The sequence below is a fragment of the Parasteatoda tepidariorum genome, chromosome 9 (genome assembly GCF_043381705.1).
Source record: "Parasteatoda tepidariorum isolate YZ-2023 chromosome 9, CAS_Ptep_4.0, whole genome shotgun sequence".
In the NCBI taxonomy this organism is placed as follows: domain Eukaryota; kingdom Metazoa; phylum Arthropoda; class Arachnida; order Araneae; family Theridiidae; genus Parasteatoda; species Parasteatoda tepidariorum.
In genome coordinates this window covers 76829781-76835780 of record NC_092212.1, presented here as the reverse complement: position 1 = coordinate 76835780, position 6000 = coordinate 76829781, and the positions used below count along the sequence as shown (strand labels likewise).

At 28.4% G+C, this 6000-nt stretch overlaps 1 non-coding gene across 1 annotated transcript; it reads right to left on the bottom strand.

Moving 5' to 3' along the window:
* Positions 1-1220: 1220 nt before the first annotated feature.
* TRNAG-GCC (transfer RNA glycine (anticodon GCC)) lies at positions 1221-1291 on the bottom strand. The gene has a single exon. It is a non-coding gene; the product is annotated as a tRNA-Gly (tRNA).
* Positions 1292-6000: the final 4709 nt, after the last annotated feature.

Below are 6000 nucleotides of genomic sequence, written 5' to 3'. Positions count from 1 at the left end.
TGTAAAATAAAAGTATTAAATAATTGTGTGAAATAAAAGTATTTTTAATTGAATTTCAGTTACATTTCTATGGTTGCTTGCGGCTTTATGATATCCATAATAATAAAATATCTAAATTCATAATAATAAAGCTCGGATCCTTTTGCTCATCAATACAAGTCAGTTAGGAAAACGAAACTAAACATATTTTTTATTTGACCAGTAAAAGAGAGATTCAAATTTAATTACTCGATGCAATCTTTTTTTCTTCTTCTTTTAATAGAAATTTTTTATAAAAAAATAGCAACGAAAATTGAAAACAAACGCTGTTAATACGGCTATAAATCTACCGCCTGTAACTGCCGGTCAAGTAACCCGCAGTTGAGAAACCGACGGTCAAAAAATAATGGTGGAATCGCTTTTGAACTGTCGGTCAAAGTTTCCAAACCGGGGGTTTCGGAACTGGGAGTTACGCGCTAGGTCAGAGTCAACGGTGTCAACGGTCAGAGTCAGGCAAAAATTCCAGGCTTAAATTTCTTTTTAGCTTATGTGAATAAATATTTATTTTTAAAATGCTGTTTTAAGGGATTTCAAGTGAGTAAAAAAAATCAAATTCAACAACATTTCCATCATATTTTTACTTTCTGAGATTTGGTAAGATCTTCTAATTTTATTACTGTGTGCAAAATTTGTTTAACATGCGTAAATAATTCCTGAAATATTGAAAAGTATTTTGGTATTCAGACTAAATTATTGGGATCATATTTTTAAGATTCAAATTTGTCTTAAAAAGGAATGTTTTTTTCGAGTTTTTTTGTTCGATTTTGTGACTTAATTATCATATTCATAATTCGCCCTTTCAACCATTAAATTTGAATCTTAGTACAGTACGTTATAAAGTTATATGCATTGTTGGTATAGTATTAAAATCATGTAACTCAGTATATTTCGAGTTTTGTATATGTTTTTTATAATTAGGTTTCAATATAAAGCTTTTCAGGGCTATAATTATATAACTGTACAACTAACGTTACGTGAAACATAGAGGTAAGTGTTATAACCTGATAGCTTTTAGGAATGACTAAACTCCATATATTGGTAAAAAAGAAATTAATTCTTTTTCGTAGTTATATTCCCAAAAAGTTTTACATTTATGATGTATATTTTAAAGAATGTTATCTGTCAAGCAGAATAATTTATTTTTTAAAAGCAGATCAGAACACACTAAAAATTTAATTTCATGCATCGGCCGGGAATCGAACCCGGGCCGCCCGCGTGGCAGGCGAGCATTCTACCACTGAACCACCGATGCTTGAAGGTTGTTATAAATAAATAATTAAAATACATATTTATTTGCTCTATTTCTATAAATATTCTGTTTCTATATTGCTCTATTTCTATTCTTTAAGTTCAAACAAGAGCTAAATTTCATTCTCGTTAGAGTTGCAACTTCTTCAAAACTATCCACCTTTTTTGCCTTTTGTAAGTTTTTCAAAAATTACACTAGATGGCAGCACCAAAATTCTTTATGGCAGTTTCAGAAATAAAATTTTTCAAGAAAATAAGACTATCAGAGAAGGGTTTTATATTTGCGAGGTAAAATCGCCCTTTCTTTCAATAATTGAAGAAGAAAAAATTGCACTAGACGGAATTTAAAAGTAATTTCTATCCTTACAAATTGCTCTTTATTGAATTGAATTGCGATTTCAATTTTAACTCAAAACGCGATAATCATAAACAATCTCACAGCACCAAGATTCTTTATGGCAGTTTTAGAAATAAAATTTCTCAAGAAAATACGACTGTCAGTGAAGGGTTTTATATTTGCGAGGTAAAATCGCCCTTTCTTTCAATGATTGAAGAAGAAAAAAATTGCACTAGACGGAATTTAGAAGTAATTTCTATCCTTACAAATTGCTCTTTATTGAATTGAATTGCGATTTCAATTTTAACTCATAACGCGACAATCATAAACAATCTTACTAAAATAATTTTCAAATTAAGAGTAATTTAAGATTTCTGTGCCATGGGATCGTCTCCTTTCAACCTCAGGATTTGCGGGACCAAGCGGAAAACAGTAAAAATTTTAAAAACATTTTAGCTACTAAAGCAGTATCTTAGCTACTAAAGCAGATTTTGAAAAATATATTCAAAAATTTTATGATGTATATTCATAAATTTTTTTTAATTATATCATAATTAAATTAATTTATGATAATAATATAAATGATTTATTAATAAATAAATATGATAAACAAAAATAAATATAATTTATAATTATTTTATTAATTATATTAATAAATAACATGAAATTCAAAATTTCAGTTTTATACATAATTTTTTTTGTTATGCAAGATAAAGATTTTTGAAGTGTAAAGTAAAGAATACCTAAAATATTGAAGTCCAATAAAAATGAGGAGGATGTAAGAAGTATTCCTTGTTTAAACAGTCTTGCAAGGAATGACCCTCTTCGTAAACTAACATCTAGGAACGTTTAAAAAATAATTTATTTAATTTATAATGGCATTAAGTGTTTACTGTTGGTAGGGATATTTATTCTTAATCTATTTGAGGAAATTAGCTTAAAAAAGTAAATTCTAAATGCTTAAAATACAGCATAAAATTAGATGAGATTGCCATGATTTTTCAGATTTTCTGTATTTTGAAAAATTTTACCTTAAAATCTCCCAGTACAGTAGTCATATATTAGTTCTTCAACTAACACAGTGAATATATTAATCGATTATTTATATTTACCATTTCAAAATTTTAAAAAAATGCATATTTGCATAAATTAATAAGCATGTATTTTAAATACTTAATGATAATTTATTCATAAATGTATATTTTGGTAGTTACAAATGTTTTGTTTAGCGAAAATAAATGTTAATAATGAAATCATGTTGTTACTATTTTGTTGCCTATTTGCTTTTTAGAAGAAAAAAAAATTTAAATTACAGCCTCAAATCATGACGGGAAGATCTCCAGACTAGAGATCAGTGTTTAGCGCTAACCGCTAACGTAGTAAAAAACTTTCGTGTTTTTCGCAAAATTTTTATGATTTCTCAAAATTCTTATGATTTCTCTCTCAAAATTCTGAATTTTAGGTACCTTTGCAAGGAATTTGCCTAGAATGTTTAGATATATCTAGCTGCAAATTATATTTTTTTAAAAAGATTCGCCGTATTAAAAATCACTTTACATTTTCTTTCACTAAGCGGGTTATGCAAAATTCTTATAAATTCGAATTGTTATTATAAAATCCTGTTTTGATGCTGCAAATTCGGACTGCCCTATCCCTAACAAACTCCTTAAATTTCCTGATCATTGAAAAAAAAAATCGTTTGACATTTTATTTTATTTTAACAACCAATTCATCTCATCCGGCTTTATTCATGTGCAACTCAGTAACTTTGTAGTTTCGAGCATATTACAGAAAACAAGGAGCTCCTAGATCAAGCATTGGGACTAGTATAAAATCGCCAAAGACTTGATATAACTAATCCGCGTTTATGTTATATGGAGAGGAGCACCACGGAAACCTCCCGTGGTTAGTCTTATCCAATGGGACTTTAACTAATGATCTGCTGATGGGAACATATTTAGTCAGCTCGGTGGTCGGTGCGAGTCGGAAGCGGTATACGAATTAACTAGCCACAGCAGTTATTCGAACCTTCTTAAGTTTAAATCTTCTTTTGTTCATCTCAGACGAGATTTTGCTTTCTGCTGAAAGAATGGAAGAAAAAACTCTAATTCGAAAACGCTTAAGTTAGTTCCTCGTTATGTGAAACGTAACACAAGAAAATTTGTTCATATTATAGAAAACTATTCCGGTTTGTTTTGTTAATTTATTTTGCTATTTTCTTGTTTTTTTAATTTTGCCATCTATATCTATATATATATATATGAACATTTCGTTTCACACTTTCTNTATATATATATATGAAAATTTCGTTTCACACTTTCTTCTATTCAAAATGTCTTAAAGTTTAGCGTTGTGTCACTGGAAAACGAAGCTAAATTCTTTCTCATACATGTCTTATAATTTTATAACCGTCGTTAAACAACCGACCCAATTTTATGGGTTTACGACTACTAATGTTCAATTCCGTAGCCTTGTAATTTTGAACCCAATCCAGAACACAAGGGAACTCCTGGATAGAGTATTGGGAGAAATTTGCCTTTGTCGAGGACTTTTTAATGGAACTAACCAGCATTTGCGTTACATAGAGAGGACTCTAACCCATGATCCGTCTACCACTGAGGATATTTCACGTCAGTACTGTGGTCGGCGTAAGTCTGATGCGGAATTCGTATGAATCAACCATCACTGGGATTCGAACCCGGTTCATTTCTTTGGAAGGCGAATGCTCTATCCCCTGAGCCACCGTGGCTCAAACCATCTATGTATTTAGAATTTTTTGGTACATTTAGTCTTAAATCAATCGTGAAGGCTTGAATAATTAAAATAATAATAATAATAATTGCAGATTATGACTCAAATTAACACTACCCACGAATCTTCTATAATCGATGTCCATACATGTTGAGTCTAAAAAAAAACGTACCACCGATATGCAAACTTACCAAAAACATAGATTTGAAGTAACCAATAAAAGAACATCTAAATTCCAAAGGCTTCAATTTACCTTAAATCACTAACATGTTCTTTAGAACTTTGATCCACTTGGCTCTTGCAATTATGTAATTTAGAGGTAAATTTGTTTAGTTTCAATTTGCTGTAAACTGTAAACAACAATCAAAATTTTCAAATTTGCATACTTAAAATTAAAACTTTTAGACATGGATATGACAGAACAAAGAAATTAATAAAATTTGTTTAGTAATCAATTCTTCCAGAAGTTTTCAGAATTTGTTCTTAGAAATTTTTGTAATCGTTAAAGAACATTCGTGAGATAACAATTTTTAAACTATGTCTCGATAACGAAGGAAGGTAAATAACCTTTCATTTATTATTTTTTTTTTCAAAGTGCATTGGAATACTATGGCCACTTTAAATACATTCGATAATTAACGGTATTCGTTATTTCGATAAACAGTTTCGCTAATTTACTGTGTGACTATATCGGCTGTTAAGTGATGCGTAATATAGGTAGTAACATTTAATGCAGTTCTTTTTTTCCTTTTTTTCTTTATACGCATTTGATATTTCTACATACTATATTAATTTACTTGTTTATTTTACACGTGAAATACATGTTATTTTTACGTGAAATAAAAATTAATTTTTAAATTTTATTTCAAGTTATGTCATTTTTTAAAGTATCCGACTGGGTTCGACCCAAATTTTTTTAAGGCTCAGTTAAAATTTTAGTTTTATGTTTGGAAATTATTATTTTAAAGTAAAGTTTAAAAATTTATAAAATATTTTTCGGAACAAGAGCAAATTTGAGCTTAAAAACAACAAATTTCTTATGTCAAGCTAACGGATCTACAAGGAATTGTAATGCATAAATATCAATATAATATTTTTCTAGATCAATGATTTGATTACCTGTGTTTTAAACGAAAATTTTAAAAATTTTCAAAAAAATAATGAAATAGAACTAAATAGATTGTTTTATATCGAACTTTTAAAAGAACAATTCTAAACATTCTTACTTAAAGCTTGATAAAAATGGCAAATTAAAACGTAGACGTTAGCTTTCAGTTAAAAACATCGCTAACATTATACAAAATCTACATTTAAAATTTCAAAGAATTCTGTAATTCTGAAAAATAAAAGAAAATAATGACAACGAGAAATCTGATGATTCGAAAATTAAATTTTGAAAATTAATGTTAATTGTTTTTAAAAAAATAGTTTATTTAAATAAATAAGAGTTAAATTTTTAAGCAAAACAAAAATATTAGTTTTGTTTTCGTGAGTTTACTACAAGTTTCGGTTTCGTTTGTCAGCAAAGAAAAAAAGAAAGCAACTGTAACTTAACTTCTAAAAATCGGAGATAAAAATTTTAAATGGTTTTAAAAAGCTAAGGAATTAAAGTTTAAATATAGATA